The sequence below is a fragment of the Sarcophilus harrisii genome, chromosome 4 (assembly GCF_902635505.1).
Source record: "Sarcophilus harrisii chromosome 4, mSarHar1.11, whole genome shotgun sequence".
In the NCBI taxonomy this organism is placed as follows: Eukaryota; Metazoa; Chordata; class Mammalia; order Dasyuromorphia; family Dasyuridae; genus Sarcophilus; species Sarcophilus harrisii.
This window is the reverse complement of record NC_045429.1, coordinates 91,873,488-91,897,087: the sequence shown is the minus strand read 5'-3', so window position 1 is coordinate 91,897,087 and position 23,600 is coordinate 91,873,488.

Here is a 23,600-nt window from a genome sequence, read left to right as displayed (position 1 = left end):
CTTCTACACAAATAAAGGCAGATCTAAATAATTGGGAAAATATCAATGCTTTATGGCTGGGCCTAGGTAATATAATAAAAATGATGGTTTTGCCTAAATTAGTCTACTTTTTCAGTGCCATGCCAATCAAACTGCCAAAAAATATTTTATAGAACTAGAAAAAATAATAACAAAATCTATCTGGAAGAACAAAAGATCAAGAATACCAAGGGAATTAATGAAAAAAAAAATAGAAAAGATGGTGGCTTACCTGTACCATATCTAAAATTATATTATAAAACAGCAGTCATCAAAACCATTTAACTAAGAAATAGAATGGTAGATCATTAGAATAGATTAGATACACACAACACAATAATCAAGACCTATAATCTAGTGTATGATAAATTCTCAAACTTCAACATCTGGAATAACAATTCACTATTTGACAAACATTGCTGGGAAAACTGGAAAATAACATGTAAAAAACTGAGCATAAACCTACATCTCACTCTGTATACCAAAATAAGGTCAAAATGGTTACATGATTTGCGCATAAAGAAAGATATCATAAACTAATTAGGAGAACAAGGAATAATTTACCTATCATATCTTTGGATAGGAGGAATTTATGACCAAAAAAGAACTAGAGAGCATTATGAAAAGTAAGATGCACAATTTTGATTACATTAAATTGAAGTGTTTGCACACACAAAATGAACAGAAAAAAAAAAGATTAAAAGGGAAGTACAAAGTTGGGAAAAGATGTTTACATCCAGTATTTCTGATAAAGGTCTCATTTTCTAAAACATATAAAGAACTGTTTCAAATTTATAAAAATACAAGTAATTCCCCAATTGATAAAAGGTCAAAGGATATGAACAAACAATTTTCAGATGATGAAATTAGTCATCTGTAGTTGTGTGAAAAAAATGCTCTAAATCACTACTGATTAGAGAAATTGAAACAACTCTGAAGTATCACCTCACACCTCTCAGATTGGCTAAGATGATAGGAACAGATAATGATAAATGTTGGAGAGGATGTGGGAACTGATACACAAATACAGTGTTGGTGGAGTTGTGAAATGATCCAACCATTCTGAAGAGCAATTTGGAATTTAGTCTAAAGGGCTTTAAAACTGTACATACCCTTTCACTCATCAGTATATTAATGGGTCTGTATATTGATGAAATCATAAAAGAGGGAAAAGAAATCACCTGTGTAAAAAATGTAGCAGTTCTTTTTGTAATGGCAAAGAATTGGAAAATGAGTAGATGTCCATCACTTGGGGAATGACTGAATAAATTGTGGTATATTAAGATAATGGAATATTATTGTTCCATAAATAATGATGAACAAGATAACTTTATAGAGACCTAGAAAGATTAACATGAATTGATGCTGAGCAAAACAAGCAGAACTAGGAATACAATGTATACAATAACAGCAAGAATGTGAAGTTTTGAAAGACTTGCTTCTTCTCAGTGGTTCAGTGATCTAAAGCAATCTCAATAGACTGGGCAGAAAATGCCATCAAAGAACGTAAGAGACTGAATATAAATCAAAACATGCTATTTTCACTTCTTTTTTTTTTTTAATCTCTCCCATGGTTTTTCCTCTTTGCCCTAATTTTTCTCTCCCAACCTGATTCATAAAACAATATGTGTTGAAATAGAATTAATTAATTAATTAGAAAAAAAATTGATAGATGGAAAAAAATAAATGTTGTACCTAAGGCAAAAAAGAATTCATGATTGCATAAATAATAAAAAGGACAATATATGCTGAAATAGATAATTTTGATTATCCCAAATTTTAAATTATTTTTTCTAAACAAATCTATCATAGTAAAAACTGAAAGGGAAATAAATAATCAGGAAAATTCTCTGCTATAGTTTTATTTTTAAAAAGTTCAATATCTAATATCTGTATTTAAAGAATTGATCCAGAGTTATATAATTAAGAATCATTCCCTAATTCATAAATAATTAAAGGATATGAATACATCAACTTCAAAGAAAGAAATCTGAGCTCTGAAGCACATGAAAAAATGCACTACATCACTAATAATTAAAGAAGTGAAAATTTAAGTAACTTAAAAGTTCTTTTTTCATACACATTGGACTGGTTAAAAAAAAACGAAAGGTAAAAATGCTTAATATTGGAAAGACTATAAGAAAACAGGAATATCACTGCAATACTGGTAGAACTGGCAACAGTCTGTTAGACTGGTAGAACTGGTTGATCTGTCAACAGTCAGGAAAAAAAAATAACATTGTTAGTATGCCCCAAAAGTTACTAAAATGTGAATTCCAGTTATATTACTACTACTACTACTAAATCTATATCCCAAAGAAAGAGAAAAAAGATTTATATGTAGAAAATATTTATATCATTTCTTTTCCTGGCTATCAAAAATTGGAAATTACAGAAGAATCCTCCTGTGGAGAATAACTAAACAAATTATGGAATATAAATATGATGTAATATTATTGTTACATAAGAAATGATGGAATGTACAATTTTAGAAAAAACTTGGATGACTACTGTGAACTAATGCATTTCAAGTGAGCAGGATTAGGAGAATAAATTATAAAATTTAATACTATAAAGAAAAATAAGTAATAGAATTTAGAATTCTGATCAACTGAACAATAAACTGCAATTCCAAAAGAATGGAAACTAAGCATGTGATTTACCTCCTGAGAAACAGATAATGAACTTAAAATGAAGAATTGAGATATATAGTTTAAATATGGTTAACTATGTATTGAAGGCTTTATCATTTTATTCTTTTTAATTTGCTCAATGTGGTCATATAGTCAAAAGGATGAATTAATAAGAGAAAAACAACAAAAATAATTACGCTGATAGAACATATAATATAATATAATTTGTAATTATATTATATTATATTATATATAATATAATTTATTGGTTCATAGTAGCATTGCTTTGAAAGAAAACTCAATCACTGAACCATAATGACAGAGGAATGTTGAAAAACAGAAGTAGGGCTACATAAACAGATTTCATATACATATACATATATACATGTATATATATATATATATATATATATATATATATATATATAAACTCAGAATAAGCTGACTTTGCATCAGAACACATCACTTTGGATGTGTTCAAAGTTTCCAGATCCCTAGCTTCTTCTTTTCTTGAGATTTGGGAAATTACAAAACCCTCAATAACATAAGAAATCAGCAGAAGGACCCAAGGGGTAAAAGCTTAGCCCAAACACTTTACCCAGAAATATAAAGAATTGACTCCTAACAAATAATACCAAATCAGAAAGTAGCCTGGAAAATGAATGAAGAAAAAAATTCCACCAAAGGGAGCTATTATGGCAATAAGAAATCTCAAAATACAAATAAAAAGAGAATGACCCCAAAACATCTACTAGGAAAACTTCTGAGAAAAACACAGCATGGACACAAAGCCACTCTGAATTCCTAGAAAAGATTAAGAAAAAATTAAAGAAGGCATAAAAATTATTTTTAAAAATCAAATGAGAACATCAAAGGAATAATGGGAAATGAGAGCTATGTACAAAATGTGGAGAATCAACCAAAGAGAAAACTATGATTCTCTGAGATTTATATATATATGTATATCAAAGGATAAAGAAAAGAAAATGTAAAATATCTCATAGAAAATACAAGTGACTTAGAAAGAAGGAGGAAAAACAATTTAAGATTCATTGAATTACCTAAAAGCTATGATCAGAAAAATAACCTAGAAATCATATCTCAAGGAATCAAAGAAGAAAATTGCCCAAATCTCTTAAGTTAAGAACCAGATAGGAAAATTACATCTAGTAGTCACTTCCTGAAAAAAAAAATTCCTAAAGGAAAACTCCCAGGAATATCATAGCAAAAATAATACTCAGGGAATGAATGAAGAGAATTTGTTTAAATAAATCATATGTTTCAAATTGGGCACCATTTGTATTTTTAAATTATTGTATTGCTAAGACATACGTGTTGTATAGTAAAATATTTTTAAAACAATAATCCTTCCGGGAAGGCAGGAGGCTTTATTTATGCATTTATTCTTTGAGACTGCCATTTCTGAACACATTAGGAATTGCCCTCAGTCACTTACCAAACCGTTGAAATCATATAATGAGATATTTTGTGGTTGCACTTAAATATATATGCATATATATGTGTATATAAATATATACAAATATATAGAGATACACACACATATATACATGTGTACATGGGTACTATATAGACATGCATGTATATTGTATATATATATATATATATATATATATATATATTTATTTATATATTATATATAAAATACAGAGACACAGAAAGAGATATACACAGAGAGAAACAGAGAGACTCTCAGCTACCTTTCTTACCCAGAATTGGTTTACACTGACTTAGCACATTCACAAAAAATAAATCCTCTCTCATTGCTAGCTAAATTTGTTATCTTTGTCCTTCAGGGTTTAAGTTCTGTTACTTCAAAAAAAAAAAATGTATCAATTACATTTCTTTCTAGTCACAGTTAATCTGAATGATCATCTAAATACTTAAAACTTTACTAGGTGAGAAACACACCCTTTAATATGTTGGGGAAAAGACTGTGTTCCCCCTCAGGCATCATTACCATAGCACATTTTTTTTTTAAATAATAGTTTTATTGCTCTTTAATATCATTGTCACCTCCCAATGATATTTCCTCTTCCCTTCACCTTTGTCTTCTATAACAGATTCCTTTTAATAAGGAATAGTTAAACAAAACAGATAAATAACTCCATTGGTCATGCCTAACCAACTATATCTCTTTTTGCAACTTTGCCACATGAAGACAATGGTGGCACAGCAGAAAAAAAAATCTCAATAGAACTTGTGTTCAAATCTCATATCTTATACTTACTACCTGTATGATTAGGGACAAATAACTCAAATTCTACAGACTTTAGAATCTTTACCATTAAAATCAAGTGATTGGATTATATATACTCCCAAGGTCTCTTTTCACCCTCTAGCTTTAATCCTATAAGTGAGCAACTAAGAAGAGAGGGGAATGATTCACTCTAAATCTTCTGAAATCAAAATTGACTACTATATAGACGTGAGTCTATAATAAAGGAAAATTAATATAATTTTCCTTTACATAATTATTGTGTCAATTGTTGTTTTAGTTCATCTTATTTTCTTTGTCATCATTTCATGTAGATCTTATAGAATCCCAACATACTGGAGTTCTTAACATACCCTATAGATGATGCTCCATTTCCCTTTTCTATGTCTTTGCAATAGTTGTTCTCCATGCCTGGAATTCTCTCTTTATCCATCCTTACCTCTTGAAAACCATATTTCTCTTCAAGACTAACCTTAAAAATTATATTTTTGTAGGAAGTCTTTTCTCATCTCTCCAGGTATTAGGGTTGCACTCTTCCCGATATCCTTACATCAAGGTTACTTTGCATTTTCTTTATATGTTTTTTTTAAAAATATATTTATATATGTTCATGTTGTTCCCCCTTTTGGAATAAAAGCCCACTGAGTTTGGGATTACTTCATTTTTTAAGTTTTTTTTTTTTTTTAATAAAAGGCAGGGGATTAGGTGCAATATTAGTTTTATCAGAAAGATTTTTTATCCTATCAGCACAGATATACACACTTCAAAAACAACACACACACACACACACACACACACACACACACACACACACACACGAAACCAGAGCAGAGAAACTAGTCCTTTTGTTGGGATAGGGAGAATAGAACATCAGCAGAAATCAAGGAACTGTTCCTCATCCATTTTAGTTGTTATCTCTCTGACTATGATGAGTGAACAGAGTGAAATTAGGGCATGGCTTCATTTGGGAAGTCAGTTGGGTGAATGCTAAATAAACTGGCAAACTGTACCAATGAGACCCTTTTTCAGAGCTGTTCTAAGGACCATGGCAGTCTACAGGAGATGCTGTAGCATAGGGGACAGCAATGGTGAGTGCTGAATGTTCAAAAAATTGTGCTCCATACTGAAGCTGTCCCCAAAACTGTCCCTAGGACACTAAGACTATGGCTGATGGTAGCTAAGCCAAAGAAACTGTTAGGGGTGTTGCAAATGGGGGTTGTGTAGATCCTTATCAAGTTCATGGCTGGTCATTCTAGGAGAAACTGGGCAACTCTTGTTCTTGAGAATGCAATTTCTTATCATCCAGATGTCTTGCTTAAATATGGTTCACCTCTTCTCTGCGGAAATTAGGTGAGGGAACAATCCGGTGGGTATGGCTGTTGGCCAAATGTTTGGATAAAGGCCAATGTTTTCTATAGACTAGTAGTGACCACTGGGCCAAAATGTGAGGGAACTATGTCTTCAACAACCATCTATTTGTAGCAAGATTCCTAGATAATGCTCACCGATATCAGTAATTTATAAGATACCTACAATTTGCTGAATTCCTTTGTCACAATCTCTTGAAAATGCCCATAGCAGCCCATCTTCAGTCCATTCAATAGGTATGTGGGTGGGTGAGTAGATTCCTGGAGCTCTTTACATTTCTGAGGAAAAAAAACAAACTAAACCAAACCAAACCAAACAAAAAACAACAACAAAAAACAAAAAAATAACTGACATCCCTCTGTACTAGAATTTTCCATATTTTTCATTCCTGACCCAACTCTGGGACAAGCCAAGCCAGGTCCTTCTAGGCAAGATTGAGTCTGATGACCACCAGAGCTCAGGGAACATTGGCAATATCAAAGACAGCCCAGTGTTGACTTCTCTTCTGCCAACCAGCCTCTGACCTGGACTCAGTGAAATTCTTGGCACATAGTATGCAATTGATGAATGCGTGTTCATTTGTTGATAAGCACAGATTTCCCCAAATTTCTCTCATTTCTTAATATTTCTTATTTTTGATCACACAATTCATTAATATAACAGAGTTCTTTTTAGACCTTCCCTAACTGGTAGACATCTAAGTTGTTTCAAGTTTTTTGCTAACCAGGTTATATTCAGGATGAAAATATGTACAAGGTTCATTCTCAAATGGCCATTAAATAACTGTAAATCTGCAGTCACTTTGGGGTAATTTGAAGGATAGCTTTCAGCTTACTCCCAGAATAGTGATTTCATCAGTTTCCAGGAAATTGAACCACCTGGTAGCATCTACAGCTAAACCATCTGGCCAAACATTTCTATCATGTAGTCATTTCTGTCATGCAGTGAACTTATTTGCTTTGATGCAAACAATCACATGAGATTTCTCATCCAAAGAGAGGCATTGAGGGGTAGAGAGACAGCTTCCAATTAGGGTAACTTTAGTATTCATTGTATGGTTTAAATATTAAAAAAAAAATTAATAGTATTGATAGATCTCTGGGAAGAAAATATTTCAATTAAATAACTCAGATTATTGAAAAATTCTAACTAAATTGAATATTGGAAGGTTTTCCCTCCCTCTAAATTATAAAGTTGTGGGGGAAGGAACTGTATAATTTTAGATATATGGCCAATAAATGCCCTGCTTTTGAATATAGCCAATAAGTGAAATTATTAAAATTATTTTATATGTTTTGGAATCAGAGCTACATGAGTAATTCACATTTCATGGAGTAGAAACACAATACAGTAAAAACAGTAGGATACTGAGACAACACTAAACAGGAAAAACTCAGGAACTAGACTAGAAATAGTCATCATTTAGAAGGCTTCTAAAATACCTTATAGGAAAATGATTTTATATAATATTAGGCAGAATATCATGATAGATATATTGCTCAGTCTGGAGTTATAAAAATCTGGTTCGAACTCTTGCTCTAACTTTTAATAATTTAGCAATTTAATACAATGTGAAGGGAGTCACACCCACAAGCTTTGAGGAGGAATTACCTAATTCTTTGGTAGAAGGACTTGTTTTGTAGGACCTGCTTAAAGTTATGATCATGATGGCAGATAGGGTCACTGAGAGATAGCTAGAACAGAAAAAAGAGATTGTTCAAGCAGCCAGATAACTGCTGGCAAGGACACTGGCCAACAGGCATTCCATGACCCTTTTCTTCATGAAGGAAGGGAAATCTTTCTTTGAAATGTATCTATGCACTATACTTGAGCTTCTGGCTACTCCCTAGGACTTGACTTCTAAATTACAGATTGTTTGTACTCTGCTTTGTGAAGTGATGATGTTTTGTGTAGGAAATTTCCACACAGGAAGTTTCTCATGATGATGAAGTCACATGTAATTTGTATTTCAGATAGGTAGATAGATAATTATTAAACATTTACCACCTGCTAGGTAATGTGGCAGTACTAGAAATAAAAATATAAGCAAGCAAAAGAGCTCTTACCCTCAAGGAGTCTATTAATTAGGGAAGAGAATATCTTAAGGGGAACTGAAAAGAAGTTGATTAAGTGATACTTGATTCACCTATACATAGCATTGGCACTGTGTCTCCATGACTGAGAGGGTAAGAGTGAGCTATAACTTCCATTTCCCAACTCTTCTCTCATCTTAAATCAGTGAATTTGATTTTTTTTAATTTAAACTTTAGTAAATTGAAGTTCTGTGTAAATGATATTTCCCCCCACTAATAGCTCCTTCTTAGATATCTCTTATGACCATATGGTTCTCTGTTATATTGTCTTATTTGTTTTTCCTTAAGGAATATTGGCCTTTGGCCACTCAGCATAGTTTTGACATTTCCTCTCGCCTTTCTCATGTGCACTTACAGGCTCTTAGTTTCTCTAATTAGTGTAAAATATAGGACCAGATTTGCTAAATATTCTTTTGGGAACTGAACACCCCAAGCTGATTCTGTTGTCTGCATTACCTAACAATTTGCTTACAGGTAAAACTTAAGATATAAACTTAGATTTACTACTTAAGTCTTCTGGAACAGCAGAAATTCTGGGTAGGTATCTACTACTTTTACTTTAAGTGGTAGACTTGCAGTACAGTGATATTCTAAGAAACCATTCATTTTAAAATCTAGTTTAGTGTTCCTAGGAATTTGTATCTTGGAAAGAATATTAGCTCTGTATCCTGTTCTTCAGCTCCATTATTGATGCCTAAAAAGTTCTGGGTTTCAGACTATTACCATGAAGCCCTTTATTTTGCTTTAGGTCATTTTCAATTCGGTGTCTTTAGCGTATAAATCTCTTTTTGGTATAAATAAATTAGATATACAAACAAGGAACTATATAAATACTTGGAGTATACCTGCCATACTTGGAATTGGTCTTTAAAAATACTATAGCCCTTGAGTTAAAGACTATACCATGACAGAAAGGAATGAGACAGAAATGTAGATAACTGTTAGAGTTACCTGTTAGAGCTTCAGTTCTACAAAATAGTAATGATCATCATGTCTGAAAAAACTGAGCTTCAGGGATATTGTGAAAGTGGCACACAATGCAAGAGTTTAAGAAATAACAATTTTATTCTTAGATTAATTTTGATATTATAGGTACTTCTTAGTGCTGAAATGCATCCTCCTTTTTCTATATCTAATAAAAATGATATCATATTTTATATAGCACTTTCCTTATGTCCAAAGTACTACCACAGATGAACCTCATAATAACCTTGTGAGAAGGCAGGATATTTCTAGAATAATAATATAAACTCCAAATTTCAAATGAAGAAATTCAGATTCAGGTATTTTAAAATGCATGATTAAGGTCATATTTTAGGTGTCAGAGTCCTTAGTCTCTAGATACCCTGTCAATTACTCTATCTCCAAGCTGAAAAGATGAATTTTCTTCTTCTTTTAATAAAAAGAAAGTTTTAAATGCATTGTTGTAGAGGGAACTGGGCACATATTTGTGAAGCCAGTTTAATCTACTTAATGCCTTCTGTCTGTTAATTATTTCCTTTATCTAGCTTGCTTAATATGTATTTGTTTTAATGTTTTCTACCCAATTAGATTTTTAAATCTTAGGGGATGATACTATCCTTTGCCTTTTTTTGTATCTCTAGTATTTAGCATGGTGACTGACATATAGTAAGCATTTAATAAATGCTTTTTGATTGGTTAATTTCTTCAGTCACAAAAACAAACAAAACCCCCAAACCCTAAAACTTCATTGTTTCACTTAAACATCATAGTCTATATTATTATATTGCATTAAATTAAAAGCATTTCCAGTTTAGACAAAATCTGTATATTCATGATCTAGAACCAATCATCCTAATTCTGCTTTTTGAAGCATAAACAATATATCCACACCCTCTTCTACATGCTAGTCCTTCAAATATTTCAAATTATTTCAAATTTTTTAAGATATTTAATCATGATTCCATTCCCTAGAATAAACATCTTCAGTCCCTTCAGATATTCCTCCTGTAATGTTTTTAGAATGATTTTTCTACATTCTTTACCCAAAAAATCATAGAAGGCAGAAATCCATACATAGAAGGGACCTGGATTTCTATAATTTCTAAATTTTCCAAGCCTGGCATCTCTCTTCTCATTCTGTCAGTGACTTAAATTTTATTGAAAAAATTATTGAGAGATCTTCTTTTCCCCCTTCTACCAATCTCACAAAACTAATGTATCTTTTTTCATTATTTCCTCCTTCTCTCTTCTTACACAAAGGGTAAACCTTCTTCCTATTTCAAAGGAACCCTATAACTGATCTCATGATTCCCATATTCTCCTAAATATTGTTCCTTCTATCATCCCTTTGCTATTACTAATATTCTATATTTTCCTGTCAAATGGCTACTTTCCTGAGGCTTACAAGCCTCACCAACATCCTAAAATGAATAAGCAAATTCATTAACATATATATAGATAACTAAATAAAATATTTTATAAACTCATTGCTAATTGTAATTTTTCTACTTTTCATGCCTAAGTTCTTTGAGAAGGTTGTCTTTCTCAAAAACAGCTAAAAGTCTCCACTTGCTCTTCTCTCATATTTTTCTGAACCCTTGAAAGAGAGATTTCTTCATCATTCAATTGAAACTTCTCTTTCCAGTTATCAGAGAACTCTAAATTACCAGTCTATTGACCTTTACTTAATCCTCATTATGTTTGACTTCCCCTAACCTTTAACAATATCAATCACTCTTTTCTTCTAGACACTTATTCCTCTATAGGTTTTTGTGATGCTACTTTTCTCACAGCTCTCCATCTACTTATCTTACTGTTTCTTCTCTGTCTCCTTCACTGGATTTCTTACAGATAATAACTAATAATTGGGAGTGTCATCCAAGAGAGTCTATCCTAGGCCCTCTTCTCTATATTATCTTGTTTTGTTTTTCAACTTTTATGAATTCAATAATCATCTCCACATAAAGGATTCTCAGATCTAATTATATGTTTAACCTTTTTCTCTGATTTCCATTCTTTCATCTTCAGCTGACTATTAAATTCCTCAAATTGCTTATCATATCAACATCTTACACTTAACATTTCCATTATCTTTCCTTTTCTAGGTCCTTCAGGATTTAGAATACCCCTATTACTTTTGAGCATACCACTATCCTTCCAATCATCCAAATTAATAACTTGTGTCATTGTTTAACTCCTCAAGTGCATCCACTCCACAAATCCAATCTGTTGCTAAGTCCTCTCATTTCTATCTTTTCATTAATCTCTCTAATTTACTCTAGTTCCCATATATTTGAGTATGAACAAATGAGACCATTACATGGAAAGAATATTAAATGCCAAAGAATAGATGGGGTCTTCAAATCACCAATATGCTAATAACGCCTATTTTTTTTTAAAAAGAACTGAAAGACATAGTGATGATCATTTCTTCTTGAGGTTTGCATTATTTCTACTTCAACAAACATTTCTTCAACAAAACAGGGTCCAAAAATGGTTGTTTTCCTCTTTATTTGCTCTACCATTTGAAGCCAAAAGTTACCAGAATCATTATGCTGAAAAATTTCCCTAAACCTAAGTTAGCACAGTGCCTGACATATTAAAATCATTTACTAAATGCTTGCTGTTTGATGTGGAAAAAAACTTTATCCAAATAGGCATTGAATTTATTTATTAGTAATGCCTATTGGATTTATTGGATTATTTCTCTAATCTAGAGAGACACTAGTGGGTTTGTTTTGTTTGTTTGTTTTTTGCTGAGGCAATGACTTTCCCAAGGTCATACAGCTAGGAAGTGTTAAGTGTTTGAGGACAGATTTGAACTCAAGTCCTCTATCCAGTGTGCCACCTAGCTATCCCACTAGTGTTTTTTTAAACAGAGTAATATGATTAGAGCTATTCCTATGACCAGTATCATGGCAGGAGCATCATTTGAATTGGAAGGAGAAGCAACTGAATGTGGGAGATAAGATGGATGCCATATGTGAGTATGAAGAACTTAATCATACTGATGGAGTGAATTAAGTGAAACTATTTAATTCTTTAAATGGTGGTAAATTTAAGACACATCCTTTTGAAATTCCCACTCCCTAGTACCACTAAAAAAAAAAAGTGGATTGTTTGTTACCTCTCTTTGTTTTGTCTTTATGTGTCTTATCCACTGGTTAATAAAACAACCAACTCTGATAGGCTACCCAGATCATTTGACAATACACACAATACTTTTATTGACAAAAAATGGTGCTAGGACAAAGAGCTAAATAGATAAATAAAAACTAGGAAATTTGGACAAGATGTTTCCTTAAATTTTTAGATCCACAAACTAATTGATTTGGATCCTGTGATTCCAATCAGTGACATTCTTTGCTTTCTGATATTAATGTAGCACTGAAATGTCACACTCAAATTCATTTCTCTTTGTCTCTGACCCTGATCTTATATTGACAGTACACTACAGTCATCACTAATTCACTCTTGGTTATATATCAACACTTGCATACTCTAGATGAAAAATATCCATTCCCTACCCTCCATAAGAATGCCAATCATTCTCCATCTTTAGTTTTTAATCTTATTCATTATGTTTCCCAGCTGTCCCCAAAATGCATGCTGAATAAGATATAAGATGGAAAGCTTTAAAAATTGATAGCTTTTGCTGTCTAGGCAAGTCATTAAATAATTTCAAGCCAAAAATGGAGAAGAATTTTTCCATACTGAATAATTGGCTACATAATCTAGTTAGTTGAAGTTAATATCTAGTATTTCTCTGATCAATAGTGATTTAGAGCATTTTTTCATGTAATCAGAAATGATTTAATTTCTTCATCTGAAAATTGTCTGTTCATATCCTTCGATCATTTAATTGGAGAATGGCTTGTTTTCTAACAACTTTGAGTCAATATTCTACATATTTTAGAAATGAGGCCTTTATCAGAACACTTGGGTGTAAAATTTCCCCCTGTTTTCTGCTTCCCTTCTAATTTCTTCTGCATTGGATTTGTTTGTACAAAAACTTTTCTAATTTAATATAATCAAAATTACTCATTTTGTATTTCATAATGTTCTTCTTTTGTTAGGATTCTTACAAAATGATAAGTCAGTTGTCTAATTTTAGCATCGTGCTCAGCAGTTCTCTAGTTCAGAGTTCACACCTTTAAGAGTTCACATATTAGCATTCAAGATTCACAAGTCAGGAACCCACAATCCCACTCTCACGGAGGAGGAGTCAACCTCTGAGTTCACACTTCTAAAAGAACATATAAAAGGACAAGCAATAGAGACTTGGAGAGAGGGAGAAAGCAGGATTCAGTTGGTGAGATTGAGAGCCAGGATTTAGAGAAAGCTGGAGGCTGAAGCTGGTAGAGGCAAAGGACAAGCAACAAGAGCTCTTGGAACCAAGGAAAGCTAACTGGGCTAATTTGGAAGAGACAGTAAAGGATTTGGATCTTTAACAACTGGCTGCATTTGAGGTGATTATTACCTGGAACTGAAACTAAGGCTGCCTCCAGAAGCTTCCTTGAGAAACTTGCTCCCAGAGAACAATTATATTTTAGAAAAGAAGAGAACACTACATTCTTTGGCCAAAATTTCTTATTTCTCCACAGATCTGAGAGGTAGACTATCTTTTCTTCTTAATTGCTTATCATATCACTCTTAATCTCTAAATCATGAACCTATTTTGATCTTATCTTGATATAAGATGTTAGATGTTGCTCAATGCCTAGTTTCTGCCATAGTGATATCTAATTTTCCCAGCAATTTTGTCAAATAGTAAGCTCTTATTTCAGAATCTGGGTCTTTGGGTTTATCAAACACTTGATTACTATAGCCATTGATTGTTGTATCTCGTGAATGTAACCTATTCCACTGATCAACTACATTATTTCTTAGCCACTATAAAATGGTTTTGATGGCCACTGCTTTATAATATAATTTTAGATCTGGTACAACTAGACCACCTTCATTTACATTTTTTCATTAATCCCCTTGAAATTATTGACCATTTTTTCTTCTAGGGGAACACTGCTATTATTTTTTCTAGCTCTATAAAGTAATTGCTTAGCAGTTTAATTGGCATGGCACAGAATAAGTAGATTAATTTACATAGAATTGTCATTTTTATTATATTAGCTCAGCCTCTCATAAGGACTTGATATTCTTCCCATTGTTTAAATCTGACTTTATTTGTGTAGAATGTGTTTTGTAATTTTATTCATATAGTTTCTGACTTTATTTTGACAGATAGATTCCCAAATATTTTGTATTACCTATAGTTATTTTAAATGGAATTTCTCTTTCTATGTCTTGTTGCTGGACTTTTTTGGTAAGATATAGAAATGCTAAAGATTTGTGTGAATTAATTTTGTATCCTGAAACTTTGCTAAAGCTGTTAATTGTTTCTAGTAATTTTCTAATTGATTATCTAGGATTCTCTAAGTATACCATCATTTCATTTGCAAAGAGCAATAATTTGCTTTCCTCATTAACTATTCTAATTCATTAACTTCTTTTTCTCCTTATTGCTAAAGTTAACATTTCTATTATAATATTGAATAGTAATAGTAATATTGAGCAACCTTGTTTCATTCCTGATCTTATTGAGATTGCTTCTGGTTTATCCCTCTTGCATATGATGCTAGCTGATGGTTTCAAATAGATACTACTGATCATTTTAAGAAAAATTCTATTTATTCCTATGTTCTCTAGGGTTTTTAATATGAATTGGTGCTTTTGTCAAATGCTTTTTCTATATCTATTGAGGTAATCATAAGATTTCTGTTTGATTATTGATATAGTCAATTATGCTAATAGTTTTCTTAACATTGAACCAGTCCTGAATTCCTGATATAAATCCTACTTGATCATGGTGTAATTATCCTGTTAATAACTTGCTGTAATCTTTTTGATAATATTTTACTTAAGATTTTTGAAATAATATTCATTAGAAAAAATTATCTATAATTTTCTTTCTCTATTTTGACCCTACTTGATTAGGTATCAGCATTATACCTCTGGCATAAAATGAATTTGGTAGGACTCCTTCATTCTCTATTTTTCCAAATCGTTTTCATAGTATTCGATTTAATTGTGCTTTAAATGCTTGATAGAATTCATTTGTAAATCCATCTGACCCTGGAAATTTTTTCTTAGGGATTTGATTAATAGATCATTTTTTTTTTTCTAAAATGAGATTATTTAAGTAACTTATTTCCTCCTCTTAATCTGGATAATCTATGTTTTTTGCCATTATTCATTCATTTCACTTAGATTATCAGATTAATTGGCAAGCAGTTGGACAAAATAATTCCTAATTATTGCTCTAATTTCTTCTTCACTGTTGGAAAGATCATTCTTTTCATTTTTGATATTAGCAATTTGATGTCTTTCCTTTTTTAAATCAAATTAGTTAAAGGTTTATTTATTTTGTTGGCTTCTCATAAAATCAATTCTTAGTTTTGTTCATTAGTTCAATAATATTCTTTGAATTTTATTAATCTCCCATTTTATTTTCAGAATTCAAAATTGGTATTTAATTGGGGGGTTAATTTGTTCTTTTTTCTAGCTTTTTAAATTGCATGCCTAATTAATTAATTTTATCTTTATTTAATTCAAGTAAGCATCCAAAGATATAAAATTTCCCCTAAGAACTGCTTTGTTTACATCCCATAAATTTTGGCATTTTATCTCATTATTGTCATTTTCTTGGATGAAATTATTGATTGTCTCTATGATTTGTCATTTCATCCACTCATTATTTAGGATTAGATTATTTACTTTCCAATTAATTTTTGGTCTATTTTCCCCTGGGCCCTTTATTACATGTGGTTTATATTGCATCATTATCTCAAAAAGATGCATTTACTATTTCTGCCTATCTGCATTTGATTTTGAGGTTTTTATGCCAAAATATGTGTACCACTGGGAAAAAAAAAGTATATTCTTTTTTATCTCTATTCAATTTTCTCCATAGTCTATCGTACCTAACTTTTCTAAAATCCTAACTCCTTAACTTCTTCCTTTTTTTGTGTGTGTTTTGATTTATCTAATTCTGATAGAACAAAGTTGAGATCCCCCATTAATACAGTTTTTTGTCTATTTCTTCTAGCAGCTCTCTTAACTCTCCTCTAGGAATTTGGATGCAATACCAATTGATGAATATTTGTTTAGTATTGATATTACTTCATTGTTAATAATACTCTTTAGCAAAATATACTTTCCTTCCTTATTTCTTTTAATTAGATTATTTTTTCTTTTGCTTGATCTCAGATCCAAATTACTATCCCTGTTTTGTTTTTACTTCGGCTGAAGTGTAGTAGTTTCTGCTCCCAGCTTTTTCCTTTATATGTATCATTCTTCTTTAAATGTTGTAAACAACATATTGTACGATTTAGATTTTTGATCCAGTCTGCTATCCATTTTTGTTTTATGAAAGAGTTTATCCTATTCCCATTCACAATTAAAATTACTAACTCAGTATTTACCACCATCTTATTTTCCCCCAAGTTAGACTTTTCCCTTATCTTTCTCCCTTTTCCTTATCCTCAGTGTTTCACATCTGACCACCTCCTCTCTCAATCTGCTCTCCCCTTTACTTCCCCTTCCCCTTTCTTATCCCTTTCCCTTTATACTTCTGTTCTCCCTTCTATTTGCCTTTCTTTTTCCTTTCCCCTTTCCCCTCCTACTTCCCTATAGAGTGAGACAAGTTTCTTTATCAAACTAAATATGTCTGATATTCTCTATTTCACCCAAATTGAATGATACCCTTCCCTTTTCCCCCTCAATTGTAATGGGTTTTTTTTTTTTTTTGCCTCTTCATATGAAATAATTTATTTCATTTTACCTCCCCTTTCCTTTTCTTCCAGTACAATCCCTTTTCTACCCCTAGTTTCTTTATTATATCATTACAGTTAAGTATACTTACATCCTCTAAATATATCCCTAATAAAGATAATTATCAAGAGTTAAACATATTATCTTCTCATACAGGGATGTAAACATTATAACTTTTTTTTTTAAAGTTTTCTTTCTTTCCTTTTTCCTTTTGCATGCTTCTCTTAATTTCTATATTTGAAGATCAAAATTTCTATTCAGCTTTAGTCTTTTCATCAAAAATAAATGAAACCCTCCTATTTCATTAAATGTTATATTTTCCCCTGTAAATAATACTTAATTTTGCTGGATAATTCATTCTTGCTCCTTTGCCTCCAGAATATCTTATTCCAGGTTCTTTGATTCTTTAAAATGAAAACTGCTAGTTATCCTGGTTATTCTGATTGTAGATCCTTCATATTTAATTTTTTTCTCCTTTCTGACTGCTCGTTTTCTTTTCCTATTTTCTCCTTGACCTGATAATTCTGAAATTTAGCTATGATATTTCTTGGAGTTTTCATTTTGGGGTCTCTTTCAAGAGGTGATTGGTGGATTCTTTCAATAATGATTTTAACACCTGATTCTAGAATATCAGGGCAATTTTTCTTGATAAATTTCCTGAAAGATTATGTGAAGGCTCTTTTTTTCATTACGGTTTTCAGGAAGTCCAGTAATTTTTAGATTGTCTTTCCTGTATCTATTTTCCAGGAAGGTATTTTTCTTTTTCTTTTTTTTTTTTTTATTTCCATTGACCATTTATCAGTTTATTGATGAATTGTTTCATTCTTTTGGTTTTGTTTCACTGATTCTTGATGTCTCATTGAGTCGTTCACTTCTGTTTGTTCAATTATAAGTGTTAGTAAATTATTTTCATCAGTTAGCTTTCTTTACTCCCTTTTGCATTTGGCCAATTGCACTTTTTGGATTTTTAAATGAATTGTTTTGTTCATTGGATTTTTTTCCATTTTACCTATTATATATATTTTAAGCAGTCATTATGTTTCACCAATTTTATTTTTCAAGAAATTGTTTTCTTTTTCCATTTCATCAAATCTACTTTTTCCAGAAGTTGTATTCTTTTTCCATTTCACCAAATGCATTTTAAAGAGCTTTATTCAAATAATTTCTGTGTTTCCTTTCCCAAACTCTCCTGCAAAGCTCCATTTCCTTTACCCATTTTTCTTCTAACTCTTTTTTAAAATTCTTTTTGAATTATTCCAAGAAAGACTTTTGAGTTGGAGAAAAAAACTTGTATTATCCTTTGAGGCTTCATCTGGAGATGTTTTGCATGTAGTGTCTTCAGAATTGAGGTCTATTCTTCCCTGTCCCCATAAAAGCTATCTATGTTCAGAGTTCTTTTTGCCTTATTGCTCATTTTGAAAGGTTGAAGTCTGCCCTTAGGGCAAATGAGAGATTGCCCCAAACTTCTTCTAGAGGCCACAGAGGCTTCATGCTGGCCTGGGGCTGGTTTTGGGTCTTCCTTCCCAAGTGGTTGGGTGTGGCCAAGTCCCACTTGTTATGCTGGGGTTTAGGAACTCACTATTTGTCTTCTGTATTTGTGTTGGAAGTCTCACAACTAGTTTGCTGACCCGCTGGCTTCTGAACCAGGACAAAGTAGCCGACAATGCTGTATTTTGCATAATAGCCTTCCAGTAGGTTCCTTCTGCTCCTGGAGGCCTCTCCTCTTTAGGTCTCCCTGCAAGGTGCCTAAATTGGGCTACCTCCCCCTGCATGATTGAGACAGACTATTCCTGAAGTTCTTCCAAAATATCTTCTGCTGGAAATTTGTTACACTCCAAATATCTGTGGGTTGTGTCACTCCAAATCCTGTTCAGAAGCTTGATCTCGTGTTGATTCTAAGAGAAGCCAGAAAGAGTTCAACGTTATGTCTATTCTCTGCCATCTTGGCTCCTTCCTTCCTTCCATTCTCTCTCTCTTTTTTTAAACTATGTTTTGTGGCTTAAAAAAATATTGAAGCAGATGAGTACCTAGTTTAAGATTGTTGACAGAATTTCACAACTAAGTGACCTCACAGGTCATGACCCAGAACTGAGCAAAAACCACTCACCTGTAATTCAGTTTTCCTCAAAGACCTCAAGTATGAGGAAGAGGTCACAGAAAATCATTGCCTTCGAGGATAATCTATTCTACTTTTGGATAGTTGTTAGGTTGTATTTTTTTTCCTTACATTCTGCATGTCTTCAACTTCTACTCATTGCATCTATATAATTATAATGATGAGAGCATGTATATAGCACTTTATGATTTGCAAAGAACTTTAGAATTATTATCTCATTTTATCCTCACAGAAACCCTGAAAGTTGGGTGCTAAAATTACCCATATTTTACAAATGAGGAAAGTGAAGCAAACAGGTTTAAGTGACCTGTCCCCAGTCACACACTGTAAGTCCCCAAGACTGACTTTGAACTCCTCCTTCTGTTCACTGTGACCCTAACAATCATATTCAATTCCTCCTCCATATGACTACCTGACCTATTGAATTTTCAAAAAGTGCTATCACTATCCCCTAATTAGCTAGAATTAGTCCTGTGAGTCAAACTGAAGTTGAAAGAGGTGCTGATAATGAGTTGAAGGTTGGTTGTTCTTTCATGACTCTCCTGTTCTGCATTCCCCTACTATCAGAATCAAAAGGAGGCTACATATTTGACAAGTAGATATAGCCAGTTCTTAACCTATAAGGTAATGTTCCAAAAGTGGGTTTTTAAGTTTCTTTTTTGGAACTTGGAAACATTATACATAATGATTAAGTTCTCAGACAATGTCCCTTAAGTCTAATTAACACCTCATTTAGCTGAACCATAGTACCAAATTGTCCCAGATCACCAAATACTTCTGAGCCCTGAACCTTAGGCTAAAGAATTAGATTGTGGACAAGGGGAAGAGGAAAAATGGGCCAGAAACTAAGCTTTTGCTCTTTCAGTCATAAATCTGAATGACTAGAGTAGAGGGGCTCAGCCAACATTTTCATTTGTAAGTTTGAAATCTGTTAAGTCAGAAACTCTCTATTCTAGATGAAAGATAATAAAATGGATAGAATGAAAGGCACACCAGAACACAGCTCTCTAGAGTTATTGGTGATGTCATCAGGTCAAAGACTAGCAAAAGAAACTTGCTACTAAAAGTAGAACTTGAGATTTTTACATAGCAATTGCTTTTAGAAGCATCTTAAGTCTCTCAGGCTTAAAACTTTTGAAAGAAAAATGGAAAAGACAGTTCTTCTGTGCTATCAAATTTTGCTCAATTAAAAGTCTACAAATAGGTGGAGTTCACATTTCAACATTTTTGAAGGATCTAAGCTTAGAAGACCATTATTTCTCATTATTACAAGGTAAAGTGGAAAAAGTATTTGGAAGCAATGAGCTTAATATTAATTAATATGTGAATCTTGGCAAACTATTTAATTCCTGTGGTCCTCAGTTTCCTCAATTGTAAAATGAAGATGTTGGATTAGATAACTTCTAAAAGTTTTTTCCACCTTTAATTAATATAGAAAAAGAATGTTTACATCACATGGTGAAAGGTTGTTAGACATCTGGCAAAACCAATCTCTGTCAATCATGCTGGACTGTTTCATAGCCTGTTAGCTGGAGTTACAATAGATTATTCTGGAATGTCCATCAATCCTCAAACTATTATAAGTTATTTACTTTTTATAGGCATATATGTTCATATATATGTATGTGTGTATATACACATACATATAATATAAAAGTATGGTAACGAACTTTGATAAGGAATACGTCAGCATATGGATGTTTGTTTTAAAATTTTTAATTATTTAATATGTTTAGTTCATGAAGATATTTTCTGTCCCTTCCATATCCTAGTGGAGGAATAAGAGGAGAAGGAGGAGGAAGAAAAGAAGAGGAAGAGGAGAAGAAAAGAAAAAAGAAAAGAAGATGATGATGATGAGCAAGAAGAAAGAAAAAAAGAAGAAAGAATCATACCAAAATATGCATATTTAAGCAAAACAAACCTGTATTTTCCATGTTTGAAAAGTATGTCTCATAGTGTTGATCCTTAGTCTTCTGGAATCATGATTGATCATTATATTGATTAGAGTTTGTTTGGCTTTATAGGGTTCTTGAAGTGTTTCTCTTGTTCATCTCACTTCATTCTCTGTCAATACAATCTTCCCGGGTTTCTCTGAAGTAAATGCCTTTGCCATTTCTTATACTGCAACAACATTTCATTATATTAATATGCTATGCTTTATTCAGTCATTCCTCACTGGAGGCAAAGCCTCTGTTTCCAGTTTGTGTGTGTGTGTGTGTGTGCGTGTGTGTGTGTGTGTATGTGTGTGCGTGTGTGTTTTGTTTGTTTGTTTTGCCAACACAAAAAAAAGAAACTATAAAAATTTTGAACACATACAGCTTTATCCTCTTTCTTTGATGCCTTTGTAGTATATTTCCAATAGTGGTATTGTTGGAAGAAAAATCTTTGTTGCACATTTCTCAGATGGGACCTTATTACTTAAATATTATAATAATAAAAATACTAATAGCAACTAACATTGTCAAAATCAACAAAATTAAGGGGACCACAGGGGGAAAAAGGAACATAAATACATACTTGATGTAGCTGTGAATTTCCAATCATTTTGGAACAATGATCTAAAAATTACTTTGATGTTTCATTGACCTTATCAATGTGTAAACTCTTTCCATTGGTGCAGATGATTAGCTAAGTATGCCTTCTTTTCCTTTATGAATCTTGCCCAAATGATTCCTAAAATCTTCCATGAGGGATCATTCCAACTAACTGAGGGCCTTATCATTACACTGAAATACAAACTGTATTTCTGTAATTTCTCACTCTTACTAAATTAATAACTCACCTCAATTTTCCAGTATATTTCCTGCGGGATTTGTTATAGATGACAGTTAATCTTTGATAATGTATTATAGCCTATATACAACCATTATGGGCCTCTTTAGACCTTCTTTTTTTGATCTTCCATAGTTTCATTCTTCATATATTATAATATATGACATAATATATTTATTATGTGATATATGATACTATAATATGTAATTATAACATATTATATTATAACATAATATATTCCATGATTTGTCATTTTGCAATGAGAATACTGACATTAAAAAATACCATTTTCTTTTTTTAAAAATTTCTCATAAGCAATCCAGAGTAATTTTTTCCTACTACTCAATTCAAGGAACTGATAATTGTCAGTCTGAATTGTCTGTTCAAGCTATATGTACTGATCAACTGTTTCAATGAGCTGCCTATCCAATTTCACGTCATAATATGGCTACTTCAACTACCTCACTTTCCCTGTGTGAAATATTAGATAATTTCTTTGAATGACTAATACAAATAATTATTCAGGAGATCCTTTTGTATTCTGGACTTTGATGTCATAAAGTTTTATCTTCAACTGGAGGAACTCATCATCCACATGATCCTTCCTCTTCCATTTGCTTTCCACCCAAGTTGTCTTTTTTAACAGTAATGAATGAATGCAATGAAGAAAGCATTGAAGACATAAATAGAAAAGTTCACATTCTAGAAGAAGGGACAGGACATGAAATCTCTCATCTTTAAGTCAAATAGAAAGGTCCCCAAATTTTAGGGTGCAGAAATAAAGCAGAATATCTCTTCTTTAATGTAATTTTTAATGACAAAAATTATATATTTATGATGCTGAATTAATTGCCAATGACTGGAGAGGCTTTTACTTCTGGATCTTATCTTGTACATTTGAGAGTAGTTACATGACTGCCTCTCAAAGTATGATGGAATGATGGAAGCATGTTTTGCTTTTCCAAAGCTTTTTGGGTTCAGAGGTCTGGGATATCTCTAATGGGGTCAGAGGGAATATGGTGGTGGCATTTTTATTTCCTCATATATTGTCTCCTCTCTTATTCAAGGTGCTTTGCTGCTTCATTTTGGCTGGCTTGCCTGCCTTATGAGTTATAACTGGGAGTGATAAATGGCTGGCCCACTCTCCACAAATGTTTCTTTCTTGAACGATGACTCAGAAGATTGAGCTGAAGTGGAATGAGTACTCTGCACATTGTTGTCACTCTCAGGCTCTTATCCTTGAAAAGTGGTGAAAACCAGTGGACAGTGCACCAGGTCTGGAGTCAAAATGTCCTGAGTTCAAATCTGACCTCAGACACTTACTAGCTATGTGATACTGGGAAAGTCAATTAACATGTTTGCTTCATCTGTAGAATGGAGATGATAATAGTACCTGCCTCTCAGAATTGTTGTAAAGCTCCAAGGGGATCGTAATTGTAAACACAGTGCCCAGCATGTAGCGCTATATAAATATAATAAGTATATTTTATGTACTCACATTTCTAATAAATTATTCTTTTCAATAAGACTATTGATTATATTAATCCCTGTATTTATGTCTCTCTAAGATT